The sequence below is a fragment of the Alosa sapidissima genome, chromosome 18 (genome assembly GCF_018492685.1).
Source record: "Alosa sapidissima isolate fAloSap1 chromosome 18, fAloSap1.pri, whole genome shotgun sequence".
NCBI lineage: Eukaryota > Metazoa > Chordata > Actinopteri > Clupeiformes > Clupeidae > Alosa > Alosa sapidissima.
The window spans coordinates 15,344,296-15,358,708 of record NC_055974.1 but is presented as its reverse complement, the minus strand read 5'-3'; the positions used below and the strand labels follow the sequence as shown (position 1 = coordinate 15,358,708).

Genomic DNA, 14,413 nt, shown 5'->3' with positions numbered 1-14,413 from the left:
TATCTGTGACCTAACATAGTCAAAACTGCACGAAATTGGAAGTGTAGGATCATTATGAGACCCTCTGTATGCACACCAAGTTTTGTGGAATTCCGTTCATGGGGGGCCACACAATAAATTAATTTATGTTACTATACACCAACTGGCCTGTAGGTGGCCGGAGACAGTTTTCTGTGAATATCTCGAGAACCGTAGGGCCTAGGAGGTCCACCTTTTTTATGTATGTTGGTCTTAAGGGGGCATGTTAACCCATCCCATTGCCACTTATTTCATGTATAGCGCCACCTAGTTAAAAATTAAAAAGCAAAAAATTTGGTGTTTTCATCACAATATCTCTGGCTGACAAGGTCAAAACTGCACAAAATTAAAAGTGTAGGATCATTATGACACCCTCCGAATGCATGCCAAGTTTTGTGTACTTTCGTTCATGGGGGGCCTTACAATAAAATAATTTATGTGTACATTTAGTGACGTACACCAACAAGGATTCCCGGGACACTGAAAGACCGGGGTACACAAAACTTGGTGGGCATGTACCCCCACATGGATAGCATGGAACCGTCATTTTTCGTTTTGATCTGTAGCCCCCCCGCTGGACTGGACCCCCCGAAAGGAGGGTAGGGCAGACACAGTTCTCTGTGAATATCTTGAGAACTGTAGGGCCTAGGATGACCAATTTTTTCCGTATGTTTGCCTCCAGGGGTCATGTTAACCCATTCCATGTGCACACATGTGCATAAACAGATACACACGCATACACATACATTTACAGTAATCATACGTATGACACATACTCACACAGTAGACATATGTACGCATGCATGCACATGCACAAACACACATACGCAGGCAAACACACAAGCACGCACATACACACACACACACACACACCCACACACATAAACATAAACTTGTACATGCACACACACATGCACACAATTCAAGAATTTTTCCTGTCATCTACTTCCTGAATTTTTGGTCATTGATACCCGGGACACCGAACCACCGGGGTACATGAAATTTGGTGGGTATGTAGCCCCACTAGACTTTTACGCAAAAATTTCATTTCGTCCCCATCCCCCCGGTAAAAAATGAAAATGCAATATTATTCTGCTTTAATCGCCCCTATCTTCAGTTAAGATGTTCAGAACTGCACCAAATTTTATGTGTATGATTGACCTGGCATTCTCTGGGGGTATGCCAAGTTTCGTAGAATTTCATCCATGGGGGGGTCTAAAAAAATTAGGTTATGTGTACATTTAGTGACTGTACACTCATTGGCCTGTAAATGGCGGTGCACACATGTACACATGCACACACACAGGCACCCACATACTATCGGTATTAGAACGGCCGATACATAATTACAAATTCAGTAGGATTAAAAGAAAGCCAAAATAAATATTCATCATCATCATCATGGCTGCATTTTCAGTATTGGCGATAAGTAGTCGTTTGTCCACTAGATGGTGCATCGTTGCAGTGAGACGTAATTTTGTTGGAAGTTAAAAGTGGGTTGGAAGAACAATGGACGCTTCCTACAAGGACTGTAATTTACCGAAGCGAACATCTAATAAGGATAGGACGATGTTCACATGAAGTGTAATTCCCATTTCTTCTTGAAGCCGAAATAAATCTGAGGATGTTTATCGGACATGCTTGGTTTTTACTGCAGGTACGTTAATCTTGTAATATCAATAAGGACCTAGGTAATGTTACCGTTAGCGTTGGTTGAGTGATGGAGGCCCATTTGATTGATTGCATTTGTAGAAAACTATAAATGCGGTTATACCAAGCAAATTGATAGCAGCACTGTTTGTATCTTTCGACTGTCATTTATTGCATGTGCTACAAAATCATTCTGTGCAATGGAAGATTTACCAACGTTACACCGGTCTGATACAGTTTTGCCTATACATGCTGAGACTGAGACGCCTGTTTATTTTGTTTTAAGTGCGTGCAGGGTGTGAGAGGGGAATCGATGTGCTTTGATTCCAGCTTGGCAGTTGTCGTCTGTGAAATTAAAAAGCACGTGTGTGTGAAGTATCCAAACAATGACACCTTCATTCATTATGGCTGCTTTAGCAACACACCTTAAGCTACTGTGTAGTGGGTCCCATTTAGAAGTGGCTACTTCATTCGCGCTTTCCTTGACTAATGGAGCTGCGTGAATGTTATTACAACATTCGCCACGATATGGCAGTTTAAGTCCGCTTGATACTGTAAGGCGTAAGCCATTGGTTTCCAAAGGAGATTTTATTTGTGTCGCCAGCAGCCTATTGACAATTTATGTTGTCAATAGGCCTACCTTATAATCCTACCTGTAGCTTAGGGAAGCTAACAGCTTTCTATTAGGATCTAGTTTGTTAGTTACCGTTTTGTCATAACTCCCTGATGCATTTTTGCATTTAGAATAGCCAGAGCGTGTATATCTCAATCGGAAAATTAAACAATATCGGCTGCCTATGGACTAGGCTGGGTGAACCCAGCCTGATCTGCCCGCTATTTATTTTTTGATTTCTTAAAAGATTGAGCTTGGTCTGATGAAAGCCAGACTAGCCATGGACCTCAGTTACACAATGCAAGGGAACATGAATCAGCCTATATTTGCACGAACAATAACGGACAATAGCTCTTCAACTTTGGCCCGTTAAAATGTGTATGAACTGTCTAGCGACGCATTTCATCAAGGCCCATTTGGACATGTCAGTTATTTGCACCACTGGTTAGATGTAAAACAGCATTTCGTTTCAGACGACTGTTACTTAATTTGTGCATTAACAATAACGTTTCAGACTACTGTTACTTAATTTGTGCATTGACAATAAAGTATTACATGAACTAAAGATGACTAAAATCTTATGTAGAAGAAGAAACATCCATCCATCCAAAAATGACCTTTGTTTTTGATAGCTGTTGAAAACGGCATGGAACTGACAGAGATGTTTTTGTTTATAAATACATAATAAATAAAATAAATAAATAAATAAATAAATAACATTATGCTGATACCTTTTGCTTTTCCCAAATACAATGTAGCCTACAGGTGTAAGTGACCTTTCATCAATCCAGTTGCAATGGATGAACTGTGATGAACTGCCCTACTTGTGATTGCTTAGAGATTTTAAAGGTTTTATAACAATGCTACATCTTCTTTGGCTATTCTACAATCTATTCACCTTTTCAGCACCAGTAGGCTACTTTCTGTGCAGCCGCACACACACACTCAGGCATGCCAAACAAGCATACACAAAAGTTTCAAGAGTGGGGGATGGAGTAAAATATGGAGACAAATTGAAGTGTGATTTATTTTCGCGGAACGGATGTCCAGGACTGAGCGGCGGTCATATTTTGTACCGCTATGCGGTACATCTAGTTTAACACACGACAGTTGGATAGCCTACTTCATCATGTCCCCATGCCTACATTTTTGTGAGTAGCATAGAGATCGTTAAAAACAATAAAGTATGGCTCTCCGTTTGGGACATCGAAAACTTATATTTTTAATAGACTACCGTCGAAGATGCTGACTTGCAAAAGCCTCGGGATAACACGTTATCTCCACTATTATCAGTCATGCCCCTTGATCAAAGTGGGGAATGAAAAAGATTGAGAACCACTGGCTTAACAAGTTATTTGCAGTCCAGAACACAGAATCTGTTGCCATATTCTGATGATCGGCGATGATATCGGCAAATGTTTGTTTTCCAAAGTAAGAATTTCACTTCACCATGAACCTTCGACAATGAATAGCTCATTACACTTGTTACTGTTAAACGTAGGCCTACCTGGTATCATTACAAACATTATTCTGTGTCCTAAAACTGGCATATTTTATGGCATTGTGTCATGTAAGTTCGTTGCAAAATCTAGAGGAATGTGTGAGGTGGTCAGTAAATGCGTGCGCTACACAAGGACGGAAGATGATGAATAACTGGGGCCGTAGGCTATTCACAAAGGCTTTTATCTTACTACTAGGAGTAGGCTACTCCTAAATCGCACTTAAAGATTTTAGCTTGGAGTTTTCTTTTAAAGGTTATTCACAAAGCCTTTCAGACAACTCCTAAACTAGGAGTGAGTCTTTGTGGCTATGGATGACGTCATTACTCATGCACGAGCTTGACTGAAGTGACCACCTTGATTGGCTGACGATTGTAACGCGGGAATGGATTGATGCAGTAGCCTACCTTTGCAACATTATTAAATTAATCTGTCACCATAGGCTACGTTTGCAAAGAGGAGAACATTTAAATTTGATTCACAATGAAACGTTACATTTCATTTACATGTTAACAATGAGTAGTTTTGGTTGTTGTTGGTGCCGTTATTGCATCCCTTTTATGAATGCAAAATTGTTCCCTCGCGATTGGAAGCTCCTGTTGCGCATAGGCTACGCATTTCAAAACATCGCAACGTAAAATGCCACAAAAAAACTGTTTATGAATAGGTCTTAGTGAGTTAGGAGTCCTCTCGACTTAAGCTGTCCCAGACTTAGGTGCTACTTTTAGGTCTAAAATGCTTCGTGAATTACTTTTTGTGAAAAAATTAGGAGTCCTAAAGTTATGAGTGACGCCCATTATTCTTAGGAGTTGCTCCTAAATTCGCCAGTTAGGAGCTACTTTTAGCCTTAAAATTCTTTGTGAATACGGCCCTGAATAAAAAGGCCTAGCCTAAATGAATCAAGGCAAAACAGCCTATGTAGCCTAATGAAACATACGGATTGATGTAGTATCTTTGTAACATTATTAAATTATTCTGTTACTATGCCTACGTTTGCAAAAGAGAACATTTTAATTTGATTCACAATAATGTTACATTTAATTTACATGTTGACAATGATTAGCCTAGTTTTGGTTGTTGTTGGCGGCGTTATTGCATGTTAGTTATGCCTACAGTGCTACAGTTATGCTCCTGTAGCTGCATAGGATTTCAAAACACGGCAAAATGCCGCAGGTTTGTGAATAGGTCTGTGAGTAAGGAGTCCTCTTGACTTCTTTTAAGCTGTCAGAGGTGGGAAGGTGTGATTTGTTGGGGGCAGGGCCGGATTAACTGGGCACAAATGTCTGATGCCCCCCCTTCCCCCCAGCCAACGTGAATCGGGTGGTTAGTTAATAGGCCTGTCGTGAAGATTTTTCCTGCCATCTAAGGCACGAGCGCATCTGTGAGGCCAAGCCTCACCAAGTAGCTTGTTTGTTTACAACTAACATTCCATATAATTAAACTGCTTTTTAGGCTATGCCGAAATAGTTTTCAACATTTTGAATATTATTATATATTATATATATATATATAGCCTATTATATATTAGTGTCGGGTGAATTGAAAAATGTTCTCAAATTAGATGGCTAAAAGCTGCTTGGGATCCCCCCCGTCAAGCAATATAACCATACAAACGCGCTTCCTGCACTCATTGTTTCAAAAGGAGTAATTTTGGCTTTGTCAGAACTGAAGAGCTGTGGACGGCACGGCACGGTATGCCCAATGAAAATAAATTAACGCAACACAACACAGACCCCGCTTCTCTCGCGTCAGTCACTGACAGTAACCTAGAATAAATGCATGGGGAAAAAGACTTCCCCATGACAAAGACATCGTAAAACACTGAAAGTTAATATTTTGTCACTAGCAACATACATCTGTCCTTTGTTAAATGTATTATGTTCCAAGTAGCCTATGCGTAATTCTGCTTCATAAAGTTGAACAAATACATTTGCTTATTTCACAGAAAAATATAAATAGCCAGTTAGGGTCTACAGTGCAGAGTTGTAAGTTATGGTAGGCCAACTTGCAGTGAACATACAAACGGGAAATTCTTTCTCTTGTAGCTGAGTAGGGGTCAACAATTGGCAGGGGAGGGTCATATCTTTTTTAACAATTCTGTCGGAGGGTCATTGAACAATTTCTAGCAGGCAAGAGAGGGTCATGCAACTTGCAACTGAAGCACTCAAAATTCCTCCGGTGGCCCCTTCAATAAATAACGAACAGTCCCTAGATTGCTGCTGGGCTATAGGCTATGTCTTGGTTCATGTCTGTTAACAACTCATTGCCGTCAAACGCATAGCCTATCTCGCGGTTGCACCCATTACAAACAAACATGCAATGTGAACGTCTGGGATTGGGGAGAGCACTAAATGCTCTACTGAATAAGCACAAAGTCAAACCTTTAAATGAAAAACACTCTTTAATAATCAAAAAAAAAATAAACCGCTAATGAAGTAAACTTGTGACCATCAAAAATCGTTTATCGCCTGTAACTCCGTGATAACAGGACGTAACAGGAAGGCATTTGGCTGAGCAACGGAGGTTAATATGCTCTATATTTTGTCCAAATGATGTCTGTCTATCATCGTTGCACTCGGAGAAAACCAGAATGTTTAATTTGTCCTGCGTTTTTTCTACGGCTGCAAACGGGATTCACTCGCAGTTAACCAAATATTTCTTTATTAGGGCAGGGCAGGCATATTTCTGGCTATTACATTATTTCTAAACCAGTCTGCTAAAGTCTGTAGTTAAGTCTGTGTAGTTTTCCAGGCTCCATTTCTTTTTACGAGACACCCAGCTCACTTGAGCCATCTACCGGTTGTTTAGGTTGTTGCAGCGTCTCACTGGAAAAATACAAATTAAAGTCGCGTGATACCGCGTGATCCCACGCGCGGACCGCGAGTGAAGCTGGCCAAGTCGAAGCACTGCCCACTGTACATGTTTATTGTGCCAAAGAAAATAAGACAGCTAGAGCAATGCAGTATTATCATTATTGGGGGCCAAGCAGCGAAGCTGCGAAGGCACCCATTGAGTTACTAGCTTTTCCTATTATTATTACACTTCCGCCATTGGAGTCTATGGCAGCCCATAGAACGCCTGGCTAAAAAGTGCAGATTTTTTGGCAGAAAGTTTCGGGACACTCCACTGACCACTCACACTCATTTACGGACCTCTAAACCCAGCCGTATAGCGCCACCAACAGGTCAAAATCTGGCCGAAAATTGAACCGCTGGGTCTAAAGTTATGAAATTCGGCACACTGATTCAGCACTGTCCCATGATCGGAAGTGGACTAACATCTCCGTGACGCTTTGAGTTAGCATAATAAAACTCGATACCATTAGTCAGGACACTGTCCCAATCACTCACAGCAATTTTTATGCATACATTGAACACTCTAGCGCCACCACCAGTTCAATGCTGGACATGCGTTCATGCGCGTGATCCTTGACTCTTTTGTCAGATTTTCACAATTGAGGTAGTGTCTGAATCCTTGGACCATACAGAGTTCATCGACCCCTATCCTATCACTTTCCGCCATATTGGACCTCCGCCATATTGGATTTAGTCCAAACTCTATGAAAAGTTTCAGCTGTTATAAATTTCATCCGATTTTCACAGAACTTGGCGGAGATGATCTTCAGACCGAGCCGCACAAACGATACTTGTCAGATTTTTTAATTTTATTTTTGTTTGCCCGTGACAGCCAATCAAATATGGCGATGAAGCCACCAAACAGGAAGTGGGCTAACATCTCGGCTATGCTTTAATGTACAAAGTCCAAACTTGGTATAAGGAGCTGTTACCTGATTAGGATGACGCACTAGGAAATTGGCATCATTTGGCCTCTATAGGGGGCGCTGCAATACAGGAAGTGAGCTCGTATCTCAGCAACACTTTGATGTACGAAGTCCAAACTTGTTATAGGGACTTGGTACCTGATTGTGAGAACACACTAGGAAATTGGCATCATTTGGCCTCAAGGGGTGCTGTAATAAAAAAAAAGTGAGCTCACATCTCAGCAACTCTTTGTATGAAGTCCGGGGACATGGTAGCTGATTGTGAGAACACACAAGGACATTGGTGTTATTTTTGCCTCTAGGGGCACTATAACAAAGTAAATGAGCTTATTTCTCAGCCATTCTTTATCCAATTGCAATCAAACTTGCTGTGAGTGCTTGCTCAGGCCATGGCAACGCCATTCCTGCTATAGCGTAGTGCTTGCTCAGGCCATGGCAATGCCATTCCTGCTATAGCGCACTGCTTGGCCCCCACATTGCTGCTTGCAGCTATATTTATTATTATTATTATTATCATCATCATCTTGAGAAAGACTTGTGGTTTCACCTTACCAACATGACTAGTGTTCGTTTTGCTTTAGCTCAGAGCTGATGTTTGTGAACTAGGTGTAGCGTACTGTACATCCACACAAATCTACACGTTTCTCATTGTCTAAGTTCATGTAGTGCATTCAAACACACGTCCTAATATATTTGCAGATAAATATTATGTTTGTTGGGAAATATCTGAGGTTTCAAGATGCTTATCAAAGACAAAACGAGGACAAACTTTGTCTCACGTTACAGACACAACTGAAGTTTTTTCTAGCTCTGAGCTGAGCTGAGAGTTTGCGCGCTAGGTCTACTTACAGATATGGTATTTACGTACATGGTAATGGTATCTCGCTTTCTAGGTTCATATACACGAAGATACAAGTTCACATTTATTTCATAATGAATCATTTGTTTGTTGTGAACTATTTGCAGTTTCAAAATGACTAGCGAACAACAAGCCGTTTTCACTTGTGGAGACGGCTCACGTTCGTTTCACCTCACACACGTTCTAGCAAAAACTTTCTCATGAAGATGTGTCGTAGCTGGCGTTTCATTTCACACTTCACCTTGATTGCTCCAAAAGTTGATGATCAAGATCACTTTCTTCATCACTTGACATCCCCAGATGTGCATTTCCTTCATCATCGTCCGAGGCATATATTTCGCATATAACCTGTTGTACGTCATTACTACCACTGAACCTCGGTCGCTTGTTATTATTCGCCATATTGAAATATCGCGATTGGCGCTTGACAACCAATCACAAAATATAACATCTAACCACTAGCAAAAATTTAACACATATCCAAGAAAAACCCATTTAATTGATTGGCTTAGACACTCATTGACATACAAACACGTTTTCGCGGGGTTTCAGTGAAGAAAAATGATACTTTTATTCATTTTCGTCATCAGTACGTACGTACTGATTTCTCTATGGGCTGTCGGGAAAGAGTTAAAGGCCACGTTGCAGGGTTCATTTTCCAACGAATTTGCACAATTTGCTTGTTAGTAATAAACATTTAAACTGTTATCCATTGTATTTGATGTTGTTAGGGATCACAAAACGGAATATAATACGAAAAAGCAGGTAATATTTCACAGCGTTTGAAGTGATTCTCCTTTCCCCCACAATGCATTACGTCACCTTGGGGAGGCTACAGACCAAAGCCCATCTTGAGACCCTTGAGAGTAACGAGAAAGTATGACGATAAGAGAGACGAGTAAGGGATTGTTCAGCAGTAGATAGCGCAGATTATAGATAAATAGATAGGCTATAGATAGCCTAGATATGTATATAGACATGTATAGACATGTTGACTTTCACTCGGTGCTGTTCACTGACAGTAACAAAAAATGTGTCGTAACGTCATAGATACAGTTGGCAACTAGTCATAATCGTGGTTACCGCCCCCAGTTGCCGTGGTTACCGTGGCTGAAAAGCCCCCGAGGGGGAAAACATTCGTTTCGATTGCATGTAATCTAATGGAGGTGCACCGGCTTGAGTACAGAAAGCACCTATAAAAATATTAAATCTTTTAGCAAACATCACTGAATATAGCTTCCAGAGAAATTTGTCGTCAACATTGGGCAATCGAGGGTGAATTAAGTTGTTAGCATACACTGGGCAGTTAAGTAAACACAATTCCTTCAAATTATTGTGTTCAGAAACAAGCAGAACTCCACCTGAATGTAAAACGAATGTATAAAGTCTAACTGTTAGCTAGTTCGCCCATTGACTTCCATTGTGTGAGGTTAGCATGCTTTCCCCCTTGTGGGGGGCGGTAACCTTTCCGAACTTCTTAACCGACTGTATGTATAAGCATAATGCATTGAACTGAATAGGTGCATTATGTAGCCTCATAACGAGGCCTCTCAAATTCAGAAAATTACATTAAACTAAAATCGGAAGACATTGTTATCTTTGTTAGACCATAGGGTCGTTGTCTTATAAATGCTGTAACGAAATTCGAAGTGTAAATATACAAACGTTATGTTGAAAGTGTAACCGTTTCCCATAGGAATGAATGTAAAACATACCCTCCAAAACGAGACCTCCCGAAATTCAGAAAAATTACTAAATTAATATCAGGCACCGTTACTACCATTGGTAAATCATAGGGTAGCTGTGATATAAATGCTGTGACGAAATTCAAAGTGTAAATATACAAACTTTATGTTGAAAGTGTAACCGCTATGTCCATTGAAATGCATTGAAATGAATGAAGCGCAGATCATGTAGTCCCCAAAGTGACGTCATCACCGAATTGCGTAAAAAAACTCTGCTAATGCTAAAAACAACAAAAACTGGCATTTAACACCATTTGGAGACATTTTAAAAAATGATATACATATATTGAGTGCTTTATGTACCCATTAATCAACAGTGGTGGTTAACCTGCAACACAACGGTAATAGGGGGAGTTCCGATACATCGTCAAGCTCAGTTTTAGTTTGAGGCTGCGCAGTACAATAAGCCATCACCGGAAAAGTGCTTCTAATTCACTTCACTTGTCTCCGTCAAAGTCTATGGGATCCCTGTGTCCATTTCTTTTACTGTCTATGGGATCACCCAAGACACATTTTAAAAAACAAATGTAATCTGGGTCTTAAAGTATGGCATTTATCTGCAGGTGCATCATCTGACATTGGGCTTTCTCTAATGAAGAAATAAACCAGTAAGGGGATGGAGGGAGACATCAACAGGAGTCATCTTAGGTTAAAGGCCGAAGGTGTATCAGACCATCAGGATGAGATCGCAGGAGCAGCCATCACTATGGAGAAGAATACACACAATGACAGGTAAGTTTACACAAAATAAAAAAAACAAGGAAATGTGCACATCAAAATCCAATGGGGCATGCTTGGTTGACAGTGCAGGTGCACAGAAGATTACATATTTAGTAAAGTTATGTTAAATATGTATTACATACTGTGATTGACTTTTTTATTGCATACTGTGATTGAAATCCATATCCCTTAGAATGTGCCATTACTACAAAATGTATTCAGTCTTAACACTTTGAGTGCCAAAAACGCAATATTGTATTTTTTGTTTCCATGCGTGGAGTGCCAAAAACGCAATATTGCATTTTTTGATCACACCTTATGTGCGATTTTTGGAACTATATTTGGGTCGAATCAGTGACGCATGCACGTCAGGTCAAAACCAGGCCATTTATTTCCGTGGGTTTAGCACTAGGTGGCAGTCTCACCAGGTCTCGCTAGGTCACTTCCCGGAAACTTTACAGGCAACACTTCTCAGGTGCTGAAGGGGAAAATAAAAAAAGTTGAAGAAAAAGATATTTCAGCAGGTGCGTTTTCGTCAGACAACGCTGGATGAGTCCACCTTTCTACTAAGACAAGATGACTGACCACGACAATCAGGGGAGACAAGGATCACCACACAATCAGGGGAGACCACACGCCAGGTCAAAAACATTAGAAAGAGTGACTGACTACCGTGAAAAGATGCTATATCTCCAAAAGACAGGGATTTTGATGAAAACTAGCCACTGTTTAGCTTGGGATCTCTCAGGAACAGAGGCATGTAGAAATAAAGTTTGTACCTACTGAGAGCTTAAAGTCTCACCTTTCAAACAAGCCATAGTATGTGTCCATAGCTATAACATAGAATACGCTGTGGCTCTACAGAAATCGTCAACAATGATCTAGATTGCTGGCACTCTGGGCCAAAACTTCCGAAAACAGCGCAACATTCAAAGTGTTAATAGGGCAATTGCTCTGGGCCCCATCTCCCGAAAGCCTTGTAAAAACAGATAAGTTCAACTAACCATTATATTAGACAAATTTAACCAATGTGATTATTCAATATGTGTCCAACTAATATTGGTCAAATCAACCAATCTGAGTTTGGTAAGCATTTCAACCAATCTTACATCAGTTAAACATTCAACAGATCAAGTTGGATCAAATTACCAACATGTTAGTTAGCTCATATGGAAACAACCTACCAATGACTTTGTTCAATTGCCAAAATACTGTGCTTATTGCCGATGTTTACCCAAAGATGGCAGAACATTATAGTTTAAAAAGTATTTATTTTTATTTACTTAGTAACAGCAACTGTATATCTTGTACAGTTCACATATATTTCATTAACTTATTCCCAACATCACTATAAGAATTCAAATGTGTCTGAAAGAAAAACATTGTACATATCGTCAACTACATTTAATGGGCATGATTTGCTGGCCTGGTTTAAACTCTTTGTAGGTGTGTCAATCATAAAACACTGAGATTTAGAATCTCAGTGACCGGACCCACAGAGACAGACAAGACAAGAAGTCAAGCAGAGTGAGATTTATTTACAGGCATCAGAACATCACAGGCAGAATCCAGGGTTTTCACGAAAACATGGCCTACTGGCAAAAGTTCAGAAGTGTCATACCACACGCTGAGAACACAGGAGATCCAAAAGGCAAACTTAGGAGATTCAGCTTCAATAGCAGTTCAGAACAGATTTCAAGGAACAGAGTGACCTGGAGTTCTGTAGCATCCGATGATGAGGCCAGAGACCGAGTGCTGGGTGAATGGAGATTAAGTAGTCTGTGGTTCAATGAAGTGCAGGTGAAAGTGATCACCAATCAGGAGGGAAGAGAATGAGCAGTGGAGACTGATTGGTTGGGGTGAGTAACTAATAAGCAGGGGAGAGTGAACGGGCAGGTGTGGTTAAGTTGGACTGATTGCTCGTTTGGGAACCTGTCCTGGCTGTGACAACCGTAGAGGGCAGATGTCAAAGCCTCTGAGGCGAAATCTGTGATTCAAACCACACTGCAAATCAAAAAAAAAGGTGACTTATCTAAACTAATTAACACAGCACAATAAGGGATGGACACCACCAGAGGAGAATACACCCTCCAACATGCGCCCAATGCAGCCCCCAGCAGGAGAGACAAGCAACATTCACAGGGAAAGCCCACTTGACAGTACATGCAGTAGAAAACAAACAAAAACAAATGAGTACAAATAAGACAAAACAAAATATAGAGAAAAGCACAGAGCATCAATAGAGCAGCAAGCAAACCAAACTCCCACACATGCACACTCATGCAACAAACACGCACGTCCGCACTAAACAGGCCCAAGCAGATAGCCACCACCAGGTTAGCTAGCAATCATGCATCAGAGACGCAGCGATGGAAGGCCACAGAGAGAAGCGGAAGGCGCTCCACACAGCAAACCCCAAACAGGAACAAAACAGCAAGGCCGTCACCACATCAGGATACCATACAGATCCTATAAGGAGTACAGAGTCATTACTCTAACGTTATGCTTAATTTAGGTAAATCGAGGTAAATAAAGCTACAACCTACCATGCAACAGCTAACGTCAGATGTAGGGAGCCCGGACAACGCAACACTCTGTGATGTTGCTGTAATTAACAGATAACGTAAACGAGTGGCCTAGCTATGCGATAATGTTTGCACACAGGAAGGAGTACACCTACCTAAGCTGGAATTGATGAGCACACCGGGGGAAAGAGCAGCCGTGAGAATATCCAGCCAGTAGTTTAGCAGCGACTTCTGTTACTGGAATGTAAACAAGTTCTGAACTTTCCGGCACATCAGTGCACAAACGAATGTTCATCAGACAAAGACTCAAGCCTACCTGGAGCAAATGGTGGAACAAACTACAGCCAAACGTCGGGGATAGGCGATAGGTCGGTCAGAGTCGTCCCTGGACAAAGCAGACGTCTGCCCTGGATAGCCGCGCTTCCTTTTTATGGAGCACAGCTGCCAATTACCCACTTACGAAGTGCGAGACACAACAAAACCTATCACAATGCTCCAGGACTCGTCCGGCTACACTTACAATTGGGTGGAATAAGGTGTGTGCCATTAAAAAAGGCTAAAAAGACACCAAAGTCCAATATCAAACTCTGACAGAAAACCAGCATACTGTTCAGGAGAGGATGGTCAGTAAAGTTGAAGTAGTCAGTGGAGGCTGCCGTTACCCATCTACCCCTCAACTTCTGTTCCTCTTCATCCACTTTAGCTTAGACTGGGATCTTACTTGATCTACAGAACATGCTCATATCTTACATTCAAAAGCAATGGTATCCTCACCAGTGACAGCAGAGGTAAAAACTCTATTGGAAGCAATAAAACGAAAACACAAACCACACAAATAATACCATAGTTAAAATAATAAACCACCATGTGGAAAATACTAAAGGAAGGCCTGACTTAAACATTCTTTTCCTAACTAAATTATGACTTTCCTAGGACAAAATCTAACACAATAATACTTAGATGTAAATGTAATGTATTATTACTATTATTATAGCTACTATTA

The 14,413-nt window shown here is 40.8% G+C and overlaps 1 protein-coding gene and 1 long non-coding RNA gene across 6 annotated transcripts in view; one reads left to right on the top strand and one right to left on the bottom strand.

Annotated features, from left to right (window-relative positions):
* Positions 1-14,413, top strand: part of LOC121690139 — a 70,507-nt gene that overhangs the window by 20,635 nt on the left and 35,459 nt on the right. For all 5 annotated transcript variants that reach the window (XM_042070543.1, XM_042070546.1, XM_042070547.1 and 2 more), the window contains one exon: positions 10,729-10,897. The gene's annotated coding sequence lies outside the window, so the exon portion shown is untranslated. The remainder of the gene's footprint in view (positions 1-10,728; positions 10,898-14,413) is intronic.
* LOC121690172 lies at positions 12,399-13,867 on the bottom strand. The gene is made up of 4 exons (XR_006025005.1): positions 13,727-13,867; positions 13,566-13,647; positions 13,432-13,490; positions 12,399-13,354 (listed from the first exon to the last, which is right to left on the bottom strand). It is a non-coding gene; the product is annotated as an uncharacterized LOC121690172 (long non-coding RNA).